Source organism: Nicotiana tabacum, chromosome 15 (genome assembly GCF_000715075.1).
Source record: "Nicotiana tabacum cultivar K326 chromosome 15, ASM71507v2, whole genome shotgun sequence".
Classification (NCBI taxonomy): domain Eukaryota; kingdom Viridiplantae; phylum Streptophyta; class Magnoliopsida; order Solanales; family Solanaceae; genus Nicotiana; species Nicotiana tabacum.
This window is the reverse complement of record NC_134094.1, coordinates 113,198,994-113,212,644: the sequence shown is the minus strand read 5'-3', so window position 1 is coordinate 113,212,644 and position 13,651 is coordinate 113,198,994.

The window sequence follows — 13,651 nt, the reverse complement described above, 5'->3', positions numbered from 1 at the left end:
GCACATACTCATGGATACACGGAGGGAGAGCATATGAAAACAGAGCTTGAATTTTCTAATTTCAATAATCAGATTTGAGAAACAAAAGCTTCGAAAAACAGAAAGAGAAATAGAGATTTTCATAAAGATTTGAATTCTAGTGGATTGCTGGAAACTTTAAAGCTTAAAAAACTTTTTGCGGGTTTTTATAAGTGTTGTTCGAAGTCCGAATCGCTGATTTTTGCTGAAGCTAGACTCCAATTTGAAGCATCACGCCTTTATTTGGCTTTCTGTCCAAGTTGGTTTTTTTGTTCTTGCTTCAAACAGGAACACATATATTCCTAAGCTTGTAGTATTTGGGCAAATGGAATGAAAGCTAAGGCAAATTTCTGTTGGTTTGAACCCGGATGTTAGTTTGCTTGGTTGTGATAATGACAGATCTATGAATGCTAGATTAGTTGAATTTAATCAATTTAAAGTTAATTCTGATCCTAAAAAGCATAATCTGGACACGATGTATAAAGATATAGGTGATATTTGCTTTATGAATCATGTTTAGTTGTGTTTTGAAGAAAAGTTAACACAATATTTTATGCATAGATGAATTTTGTTGTGTATGATCCCTACTGGATTTTACTCTTAAAATCATTGTATGAGTGTTGAGTTTAAACTACAAATGGAATGTTGAAAAATCATTGTCATGATGGGTGCCAGGTCAATTCGTTTAGGCAGTCTGAATAAATGACAGCAGCAGAATTCATTTAGATGCTGCTTGGGCCTGAATAAAGGCCCAGATGTCTTTCCTCATATGACAATTAGGAATGGACCCATGCACAGTCTCAAACCTTAGGAAATAATCACTTAAAAACATACATAGTTTGTTTTAGGCACGTTAATAAATCATCGTGGCTATGGGTACGGTTCCCATGGCATAGTCACGATACGTAATTCCCAATTCGTGTGTGCATTACATGCGATTCGACTTTACAACTTCAAATCAATTAATAATAAAAAAATATGTTGTAAATCACGGGTACGTTTCACGTGACGCGATTCGCAATATGTTCAAAAATAATAAGTGTGCGACATCGTGACTTATTTAAATAAATTCTATAAATCCTAAAAGCAATTAAAATTCTATTAAAAGCGGTTAGAAAGTTAAAAATGACAAAAGGTTTTAAACACGTAATAAATCAGATAATTAGACCAATTATTAATAGTTGAGCGAACGTGCTAAAACCATGGAATTCGGGAGTGCCTCACATATTCTCCCGGGTTAACAGAATTCCTTACCCAGTCTTCTGGTTTTTGCGGACTTTAAAACTGAGTCATTTTCTCGATTTGGGATTTTAAAATAAACCGATGACTTGGGATACCATAATAATTATTCCAAGTGGCGACTCTGATTAAATAAATAATTTTATTTCGAACAATATCACTTTAATTGTAAAAACTCCCGATCTCTTTGGAAAAAAGGAGGTGTGACAGCTCTGGCGACTCTGCTGGGGACATGAACCCAGAATCTCTAGTTCAGGGTTCAGAATTCGAGCTTAGAATAACTGTTATACTTGGTTTTGTTTATTATCCGATTTTTTTTTACGTGTTTGAGCCTAATATGCTAAATGCCGCTTTTTACCGCTTTGATATTGTTTGAACTATATATAAAACTGTTATGAAACCCTTCTTCTCGTTGAGCCCTCTAAATCTTCTAGGAAATGCACGCTGGCGTGACTTCTTTTTTGTTAGTGTCATACCCTAATTTAGAACGAGGATCGGATAAGTTACAAAGACAGATGGCCTTTTGGTTACCGGTACGTTGCCCCCCTCGGATCGAGTTGTCCGCTCGGCTAAGCCAGGTCTAGAACAATACATCCGGGATTTAAATTTAAAATAACATAACCTCATGCCCGATCCGTAGTAGGTACGATTGTTTGCATCACGTGCATTTGACTTTGGGGACTCAACACAGGGGTTGGGTCCGTCTAGGACAGGTGTACCCAATTTAAAAGACCATCCTAATGCATTTTACGTGCTATTTGTGCATTTATTTATTTCGGCTTGAATGTTGACTGGCTTCTAGAATAAGAAAAGAAAATTGAGAAAAACCAAGAGTGAGGTAGGAGAGAAAATCACCCGGTTCTGAAAATTCCGGTATTCAAAATATCCCGAAACTCTATCGAAATTTTGAAGAAAAAAAAAGACAAGAAAATTTTCAAAATAAGTCATATTTTCCCGTTGCGTCAAAACTTACTGAACTACGCAGGGTCTGATTCTCACTGGATGTGAGATACGTAGGCAAACCTCATCAGTTCCGGCTACCAATATTATTATTTTTTTAAAAGAAAATCCAAAAATATTTTCTTTTAATTTCTTCTTAAAATCCAAAAAATATTTTCGTTTTTCTTTCGAAAAGTTTTTCTTTCTTCTTTAGAAGTCTTTCTTTTCAAAAGTTCTCAAAAAAAGTTTAAAAAATCAAAATTTAAAAATATTTTCTTTCGGAAATTAAAAAAAAAAAGGGAAAAAAAATCAAAATCCAAAAAAAAAAACGAGTTAGTTTATTTATTTTATTCCTAATCATCCCGAACGCATACCTGATTCTCGTCTTTCAGGGCGGGATATGTAGGCAGCCCATATAGGGTCCGATTTTCCTAGAGAGTCTTAAGTTCTTGGTTTCGAGGGTCGTAGCCAAATCTTTCATGTCTAGCCACGTTTGGCCACACCGGTCATTTTTGTAAAATAGGGATATTTTTGCTAAAGTGGCTTGTTAACCCATGTCTTAGAGTCCTAAGTCCACAACAAGATATTCTCTCAGTTTATAAGGTCCATTCTTGTTGAATTTGCATGCTTAGCCATTTTTCAGTCACATAAGCCATTTCTGCAAAGTGGGATCATTTTTGCAAAGCAATTTTAGGGACCGCGATTCCTGAGAGTTTAGGAGCTTTCGTGAGATGGTTTGGATCCATTTACCAGAGGTTAAGCATGACAGATGCCCCAGGACCATCTTATTCAGGACCGTTGCCTTCAGAAGCTATTTGAGGAGACTTTTTATATTTTTGAGTTTGTTTTTATTTTTTTTTACTTTCTGGTCTTGTCCAGTAGTATTGAGTCTTGTAGGTGGTGTCAGAGTCTGTCGTAGTCTAGCTGAGTCTGTCAAGTTTTTTTTGTCGTCGTACTTTTTATTTTGTATTTGAAAACCAAAAAAAATGTTATAAATGAAAAAATCCAAAAAGATTTTTGTTTTTAGTTTATTTTGTCCATTGCTTTTCCAGAACTATGCTTGGTCTGATTTTCACTGGATGTGAGATACTTAGGCAACCTACATCGGGTTCGATCGAATTATTTTCAAAAGAAAAAAGAAAAAAAAAGGTTTTCCAAAATAAAGGTTGACTCATGATAAGTTTGGAGTTGAACAAACACCATTCCGATTCTATTCAACCAAAAGCAATGTTAGCCAAAAATGACAACTCGTGTGCTTTCAAGACCATACCCATTTTCTTTCAATCCATCTTCACATCAAAAGATAACATAGACCATGTACAACTCGATACAAACCGTCACTTCCCTTCATGCCCTGGCCGTTTTTGAACACTTCAAGGTCTTGATTAATTAAAAGGTCCAAAAAGCTGGCCTCAATTGCCAACAATAGCCTATGACCTTATCAAAAGGACTCAAGAATAGTGCAGATCTCAATCCTTTCTCGTGCCAAAGGGATTTGTTTGTGGTTTTAGTTTGGTCATTCTTTCAGAATGACCAGTTCAATCAGGGGTTTTGAATCGTGTTTTGCTTGTCTTGTTCAACCCCTGTGTCCCTTTTCACTTCTCTCTCTTAAATGCAATCTTTTACCCTGCCCCATTATTCTTGCATTCTCATTCCCATTCAATACAGTTCATTATTTTCTAGCCTACTAAATGTGACATGCGTCATGACCAGTGGCAAGGTTTGGACATTAGCAAAAACTTTCTGGAAATGAGTCATAAGATAATGAAGTTTCAAAGGAAAATATTACAATAAATTTCGTATTCAGAAAGAGGCAGGTTTTTGAGCTAACGATAAGCACCTCAAGGACTTAGTGGACGAGAGAAAATTTACAGTGGAATCTGAAGTAGTTTTAGTTCTATCCTTCAGATGTACGATAATCCTTCAGGATATTCCAGGTGAAATCATTTTGAAACATGTCTTGAGTTGGCATTTTTAGAGTTGAAATGACGAAAGACTATTTTTCTGCTATCCAAACACTAATTCCACTTGTCAGCCCTTTGAGCCTTAATAAATTTCTCTTTCAGTGGCAACCCTCTTTTGGAATCAAGTGCCTATCAAGGTTTAGAATCGTCCCCGTTTGAATGTTAATATCCAAGAAAAAAAAAAGAAGGTAGAATGAAAAAGAAAAGAAAAAAAAAGAAGAAAAGAAAAAAGAAGGAAAAAGAAAAAGAGAGAGATCCTCATACCATGTAGTTCTTTGAACTACGTTCGACTTGATTCTTGTTACCACAAGATACGTAGGCAGTCTTACGGTTCGGTCGCACCAAATAAAATATTTCATAATCCCACGAAGTTAAGAGTGGGGCAGGTTTTTAGAAATTCCATCTCAAAAAAAAGAAAAAGAAAAAAAAAGAAAAAAGAAAAACAAACTCAAATTCTCTTGTTTCAGAAACTGGGGAATGTTTTTTAAAATGGATTCCAAAAGTTATAAATAAAGTAACCCTGTCATTATAATTTTGAGCCTCCATGCAGTCCTTTCTTTCTCACCCTGTCCAAAAGCCTTCATTACGGTCCAAATAAAAGTCCTTATCAGATCGATTCCTGAAAATACCAAGTCAAGCATGTTGTGAGCTTATCAAAATTTTTGTGAAAAATCAATACGATTGAAGGGGTAGTCAATTAGCCAAGCTAAGAATTGGAAGCAGCATTGAGTGAGAGCAAAGAGAAAAATGAGAAAGACTTGTTGGTAAAAATCTTTCGAGGCACTACAAGTCGAAATGGTGAGTTGTATGTGCAACAAAATGTCTTTGATTAAAACATGCAATGTTTGCGGCACATTTGGAGGAGCAAAGTAGATCAACTCTTCAACATCACGTAAGGATTTGACGAGTCAACAAGTTTGGAAAGATGGACAAATCAAGTTATTGGTCTAAATGCATGTCACATTCATTTGCCTTATTCTTCAATTTAGATAAGCTCTCATTCTCAGTGGAATCTCATCATACACCACTTTCTTTGATTTTTACTTGAGTATTTATTCTTCTTATTTTGCTCAAGACAAGTAAGAAAGAATTTTCAAATTTACCACAAATAGGTCCCAAATTAGGAAGGGAGGTGATCAATTTGACAATCAATGTGAAGAGATGATCAATTCGGCAATTCAAGTGAAAGGGAAATAACTTGTTTGGCAATACAACTAAAACGAATGAATTAATTTTGAGAATTTGAGTGAAGTGACGCGAACAAACTTGGTCGAATCCTATGGGCAAATCACTTTGGATCTTCTTCGAAACCAATGCAAATCAACCCTGGCAAGCCAAGTCAAATAACAATGCTTAAAAGTCAGCTTGCAAGTTTGTCACGAGTCAACCAATATTTTTTAATTAAAAAGGGAAAAAAGAGAAAAAAAATATGTGTTTGTTTTAATTGAAGCATAGGCTGTTTGAGAATATCATTACCCCTTGATATTTTCTTAGTTGAGAAGATCATTACCTCCTAGGCATTTTTCCTAGTTGAGAAGAACCATACCTCCTAGGCATTCCCCTAGTTGAGAAGAATCTTTAGCTTTCTTTGAGTTAAGGGGTCCCGCCTGAAGAATAGAGTCAATTTTAGTTTTCTTTAGTTGTTACTCTTTAGCTTTTCTTAAAGTTCAGGGGTCCCGCCTGGAGAATAGGGTCAATTTTAGCTTTCTTAATTTGTTACTCTTTAGTTTTTCTTAAAGTTCAGGTGTTCCGCCTGGAGAATAGGGTCAATTTTAGCTTTCTTAAGTTATTAATCTTTAGCTTTCCTCGAGTTCAGGGGTCCCGCCTAGAGAATATGGTCAATTGTAGTTTTCTTAAGTTAATCTTTAGTTTTCCTTAAGTTCAGGGGTCCCGCCTAGAGAATAGGGTTAGTTGTTAATCTCTAGTTTTCATGAGTTCAGGGGTCCCGCCTGGAAAATAGGGTCAGTTTTTATTCTAGTCAAGCTCAGTTTACAGTTTTCTTCAGGCTCAATCTCACAGGAGACGCGCTTCCTAGTTTACAGTTTACAGTTTTTATTCTAGTCAGCCTAGTTTGAGTTATTCAGTTTCTAGGAGATGCACTTCCTAGTTCAAGTTTTACCCCCAGGAGACGCACTTCCTAGTTTGGGTCTTTCAGCTTATTCTTTTAGGAGACGCACTTCCTAAATTGAGATTTCACTTCTAGGAGACGCACTTCCTAGTTTGGGTAGTTTGAGTCATCCTTAGGAGACACACTTCCTAGTTTGGATCATTCAAGTTTCACCCCTAGGAGACGCACTTCCTAGTTTGGGTCGTTTGAGTTCATCCTTAGGAGAAGCACTTCCTAGTTTGGGTCATTCAAGTGTCACCCCTAGAAGACGCACTTCCTAATTTGGGTCATTCAGGTTTTATTTTTAGCAGTCACATTTGCTAGTCAAAATTTTCTTGGTTTTACTCACAGGAGACGCACATCCTAGTCGAGTCTTTAGTTTTAGTCTCATCATTGCATACCTCATCGATAACATAGGTGATTTACATTTTTACTAACAACTCATAAATCTTTCTAGTGTAAACTTGGGCAGAAAATTTTGTTTGTTTTGTTTGTTTTGATTGCGGGCACCCACCTGGAGAACGAGGAGAAATATTTCAGAAATCGATTTTAGGTTCAAGTCAGAAGTAGCAGGAGCCCCCTTGAAGAAAATGTCAACTTTTAGTTTTCAAGTTTCAAGTCAGTAGCAGGCACCCACCTAGAGAATGAGGGAATTCATTTCAAGTTCAAGTCAGTAGCAGGCGCCCACCTGGAGAACGAGGAAATTCATTTCAGAGTTATTTCAATTTTCAAGTCAGTAGCAGGCGCCCACCTGGAGAACGGGGGAATTCATTTTAGAGTTAGTTCAATTTTTAAGTCAATGGCAGGCGCCCACCTAGAGAATGAGAGTATTCATTTTGGAATTCATTGCAAGTTCAAGTCAGTAGCAGGCGCCCACTTGGAAGAATAAGGGTATTCATTTCAGAATTCATTGCAAGTTCAAGTCAATAGCAGGCGCTCACCTGGAGAATGAGGGAATTCATTTTAAGTTCAAGTCAGTAGCAGGCGCCCATCTGGAGAACGAGGGTATTCATTTCAGAATTCATTGCAAGTTCAAGTCAGTAGCAGGCGCCTAACTGGAGAATGAGGAAATTCATTTCAAGTTTAAGTCAATGGCAGGCACCCACCTGGAGAATGAGAGAATTCATTTCAAGTTTCAAGTTAGTAGTAGGCGCCCACCTGGAGAACGAGAAAATTCTTTTCAGAGTTATTTCAATTTTCAAGTCAGTAGCAGGAACCCACCTAGAGAATGATGGAATTTATTTCAAGTTCAAGTCAGTAGCAGGTGCCCACCTAGAGAATGAGGAAATTTATTTCAAGTTCAAGTCAGTAGCAGGCACCCACCTGGAGAATGAGGGAATTTATTTCAAGTTCAAGTCAGTAGCAAGCGCCCACCTGGAGAATGAGGGAATTTATTTCAAGTTCAAGTCAGTGGCAAGCGCCCACCTGGAGAATGAGGGTATTCATTTCAGAGTTATTTCAATTTTCAAATCAACAGCAGGCACCCACCTGGAGAACGAGGGAATTCATTTCAGAGTTACTTTAAATTTCAAGTCAGTAACAGGCGCCCACCTAGAGAATGAGGGAATTCATTTAACAGTTACTTCAAATTTCAAGTCAGTAGCAAGTGCCCACCTCAAGAACGAGGGAATTCTTTTCAGAGTTATTTCAAATTTCAAGTCAGTTGAAGGCACCCACCTGAAAAATGAGGGAATTCTTTTCAGAATTATTTTAAGTTTTAAATCAAAAGCAGGCGCCCACCTAGAGAAAAAGGGAAGTCATTTCAGAATTCACTTCAAGTTTCAAGCGAGTAGCAGGAGCCTGCCTGAAGAATAGTGTCAATTCAAGTTAGAAGTAGCAGAAGCTCGCCTAAAAAATGCGAGTCGACAGTTCGAGACGCACAACAGCACTGTAGAAGATTCAAGATCAAGTTTCAAAAGACTTATAGATAGGAATCTTGTAACTCATAGCTTATAGGCTTGTTTAGTTTCTTTTCATTTTGATTTTGGTGTAATAAGGAGCTCAGCAAGCAGTGACAACAGCAACAACAGTGAACTCACAGCTCTTCCGGTAGTCCCAGCTACTAAGATTTTCAGAACTATACTGAACTGATTCCTTTATATCCAAGGATATGTAGGCAACCTCCGAAGCAGAGTTCGATCAAACTTTTCTAAAATACTTCCGAATGGAGTGCCAAACGGGCAAAAATTGCTCGTAATTGCTTACTTTATCTTTTTCCGAAAACTTTTCATGTATCCGAGCAAAGAAGGGCAGTTGTGAGCACATAATTTTTGCCCTAATGCAAATCACTCCTTAAAAAAATTCCAAAATAGCTTTTCTTTAATTACTTTATAGAATTGTAGGAATTGTTTCTTCATTTTTATCCAATTTATTTTGCATTTTGTTTGTAATGTTCATACATGTTTAGATGTGTTTTAAAACCATAGGAAATCATAAAAAATATTTGATTCTTCATCTCATAGCATTTTAGATCTTAATTGCATTTAGGATTTAATTATATTAATTAAGTGCATTACCAAATGAAAAGTCACAAAAACTAATATACACGTTGCATCATTTAGTTTCTTCAATGTGCAAATATTTAGTTAATTAGTAGGTAGAATAATTAATTAAGGTAATTTGGTAAGATTAGATTTGAATTAATTTAAGTGGTCATATATGGACTTAAAAGCAAAGAAAAGCTGTTGGGCCAAGCCACGAGACCCAAATATTTTGAAATCCGCCATAGCCCAACTCCCTAACCTGGCCCAATTGCCTTTTCCCCCTCATTAAAACACTCCCTCCCCTAATCCATAAGAGAGAAGAAGACAGACTCCCCCCCCCCCAGAAACCCTACCACCCCCTTATTTCCATTCTCTAATAACAGACTCCCCCCTTGAGAACGAACCCTAGCCGTCTTTCCTCCTCCTTCACTCTTTCATCTGATTCACACACACTTCTCTCGCTGATCTCTCTCTCATTATACACCCACACACATACTCATGGATATACGGAGGGAGAGCATATGAAAATAGAGCTTGGAGTTTCTAATTTCATAAATCAGATTTGAGAAATAATTCGAAAAACAGAAAGAGAAGTAGAGATTTCCATGAAGATTTGAATTCTAGTGGATTGTTGGAAACTTTAAAGCTTAAAAAACTTTTCTTGGGTTCCTATAAGTGTTGTTCGAAGTCTGAATCGCTGATTTTTGCTGACGCTGGACTCCAATTTGAAGCATCTCGCCTTTATTTGGCTTTCTGTCCAAGTTATTTTTTTTGTTCTTGTTTCAAACAGGTACGCATATATTTCTAAGCTTGTAGTATTTGGGTAAATGGAATGAAAGCTAATGCAAGTTCCCGTTGGTTTGAACCCGTATGTTAGTTTGCTTGGTTGTGATAATGACAGATCTATGAATGCTAGATTAGTTGAATTTAATAAATTTAAAGTTAATTTTGATCCTAAAAGGCATAATCTGAACACGATGTATAAAGATATAGGTGATATCTGCTTTATGAAATATGTTTAGTTGTGTTTTGAAGAAAGGTTAACACATTGTTTTATGCACAGTTGAGTTTTGTTGTGTATTGTCCCTACTGGATTTTACTCTTAAGATCATTGTATGAGTGTTGAGTTTAAACTACAAATGGAATGTTGAAAAATCCTTGTCATGATGGAGGTTAGGCCTATTCGTTTAGGCCAGTCTAAATAAATGACCGAACGGAATTTATTTGGATGCTGCTTGGGCCTGAATAAAGGCCCAGATGTCTTTCCTCATATGACAATTAGGACTGGACCCATGCACAGTCTCAAACCTTAGGAAATAATCATTTATAAACATTGTTCGAAATGAGATTATTTATTTAATCAGAGTCGCTACTTAGAATAATTATTATGGTGTCTCAAGTCACCGGTTTATTTTAAAATCCCAAATCAAGGAAAATGATTCTGTTTTAAAGTCCGCGAATACCAGAAGACCTGGTGAGGAATTCTGCTAACCCGAGAGAAGGTATGAGGCACTCCCGAGTTCCGTGGTTTTAGCACGATCGTTCAACTATTAATAGTTGGCCTAATTATCTGATTTATTACGTGTTTAAAACCTATTGTCATTTTTAACTTTCTAACCGCTTTTAATAGAATTTTAATTGCTTTTAGGATTTATAGAATTTATTTAAATAAGTCGCGATGTTGCGTACTTATTATTTTTTAACACATTACGAATCGCGTCACGTGAAACGCACCCGTAATTTACTGCATGTTTTTTATTATTAATTGACTTGAAATTGTAAAGTCAAGTCGCATGAAATGTACACACGAATTGGGAATTACGTATTGTGACTATGTCATGTGAACCGTACCTATAAGTACAATGATTTATTAATCGCGTCTAAAACAAAATACGAATGCTTATAAGTGATTATTTCCTAAGGTTTGAGACTGTGTATGGGTCCAGTCCTAATTGTCATACGAGGAAAGACATCTGGGCCTTTATTCAGGCCCAAGCAACATCCAAATAAATTATGTTCGGTCATTTATTTAGAGTGGCCTAAACGAATTGGCCTGGCCTCCATCATGACAAGGATTTTTCAACATTCCATTTGTAGTTTAAACTCAACACTCATACAATGATCTTGAGAGTAAAATCTAGTAGGGACCATATACAACAAAATTCAACTGTGCATAAAACAATGTGTTAACCTTTCTTCAAAACACAACTACACATGATTCATAACGCAGATATCACCTATATCTTTATACATCGTGTCTAGATTATGCTTTTTAGGATTAGAATTAACTTTAAATTGATTAAAATCAACTAATCTAGCATTTATAGATCTGTCATTATCACAACCAAACAAACTAACATATGGGTTCAAACCAACAGGAATTTGCATTAGCTTTCATTCCATTTACCCAAATACTACAAGCTTAGGAATATATGTGTACCTATTTGAAGCAAAAACTAAAAAACAACTTGGACAGAAAGCCAAATAAAGGCGAGATGCTTCAAATTGGAGTCCAGCTTCAGCAAAAATCAGCGATTCGGACTTCGAACAACACTTATAGGAACCCAGAAAAAGTTTTTTAAGTCATAAAGTTTCCAGTAATCCACTAGAATTCAAATCTTCATGGAAATCTCTACTTCTCTTTCTGTTTTTCGAAGCTTTTGTTTCTTAAATCTGATTTTTGAAATTAGAAAATCCAAACTCTGTTTTCAGATGCTCTCCCTCCGTGTATCCATGAGTGTGTGCGTGGGTGTATAATGATAGAGAGATCAACGAGAGGAGTGTGTGTGTGATCAGATGAGAGAGTGAAGGAGGAGGAGATGCGGCTAGGGTTCTTTCTCAAGGGGAGGGTCTGTTATCAGAGAATGGAAATATGGGGGTGGTGCTAGGGTTTCTAAAGGAGGGAAGTCCGTCTTCTTCTCTCTTAGGGATTAGGGGAGGGGGTGTTTTAATGGGGGAAAGAGCAATTGGACTAGGTTTAGGGGATTGGGCTGTGGCGGATTTCAAAATGGGGGAAAGAATAACTTTTCTTTGCTTTTGAGTTCATATATGACCACTTAAATTAATTCAAATCTAATCTTGCCAAATTACCTTAATTAAATATTCTACCTACTAATTAACTAAATATTTGACACATTAAAGAAACTAAATGATGTAACGTGTATATTATTTTTTGTGACTTTTCATTTGATAATGCACTTAATTAACGTAATTAAAACCTAAATGCAATTAATATCTAAAATGCTATGAGATGAAGAATCAAACATTTTTTTATGATTTTCTACGAATTTAAAACACCTCTAAACATGTATGAACAATACAAACAAAATGCAAAATAAATTGGATAAAAATGAAGAAACAATTCCTACAATTCTATAAAGTAATTAAAGAAAACTCTTTTGGAATTTTTAAGGAGTGATTTGCATTAGGGGAAAAATTAGGTGCTCACAAATATAATAGTAAAAAATATATATTGAAACACACTACATACAACTGAAAAATTATTCTAATTAATTGGGTTGATAATGAGGCATGTTATAATTGATTTTGTTGAATTATATTAGGAGTGTATCACGCTAATCGATATTATTACCGTTATTAGACAGCTGGATATACCTATTTTAAGGTGATTGTCGTTACTGTATTCATGACTACATTGCGCAAATACATGTGGATACATGCGCGTATAACAGGACTGCCCTGAATTTTGGGCACCTTTTGCTGCTGTATTTATGAATACAACAATGCGAATACAACAAATATATTACCTTAACAACTGAATAGTAGCTATAAGAAATAATTATGTATATGATAGTTATAGAAAATTAATAGTAACTAAACAATAGTTGCATCTGAAATTTTTTCTAATAGAAAACTTTGTATCGGTTCACGAAGCACGCTCTCATGTTCAAGCTAGCTAGCTTGGGCTCTTGGCAAAGGAATTTAGGCTGAGGTAATTAAATTAAAATTTGATCATGGTGTTGAAAAGCAAGTGAATCCAAAAATTGGTACTTCAACTTACAACCCAGTCCAAGAATTCAGAGAATAAGGTACAATATCCTGATTCAGATGAAGAAGAATGAGATTAACATTGTGATTCTTAAAAAATAATTACTCCCATATTCTCATGCTTTAATCATGAGCTTAGGCTTAGAAGCTGCCTATACAGTTCACAAACCCAAGATTACAGAGCCCTTTTCTTTGGTTTCGCACCTGGCAGTGTCCGATACCCTGTGGGGCTGCTTTTAATTTGAATTCCTGTCGCGTAAAACCCATTAAAGAGTGAAATACTTCCTACCGATTTTTTTTTTCATTTTTAGAGCTCAAATTCGAAACAATTAAGGATCGAGAGATTCAATTCATTCCACCACAATCTTTGTTGATCCGTAATTCCAGGGGCGGCTCAACAGATCTCGGGGCCTAAGGCAAAATCATATTCGGAGGTCCTTAATTCCAGTATAATCTCATTAGTGGGATCTGGGGAGGATAGTTTGTACGCAGACCTTACCCCTACCCTGGAGTAGAGAGGCTGTTTCCGATAGACCCTCGGCTCCCTCCCTCCAAGAACTCCCCACCTTGCTCTTGGGGTGACTCGAACTCACAATCTCTTGGTTGGAAGTGGAGGGTGTTCACCACTAGAGCAACCCACTCTTGTCAAATATACTAATTAATGAGGGAAGAAAATTATCATAATTTATAAATTTATTGTATAAAATAACCTCAATCAAGTAACAAAAAATATACTGTAACACTTTTTTTATTCTAATTATTTATATAAATTATATAATATATAATAGTAACAATAATAATAAGAATTTAAAATAAATTTGGGGACATTCAAAATTTGGGGCATAAGGCAATGACTCACTAGCCAAAGCCTTAGAGCAGCCTCTGCGTAATCC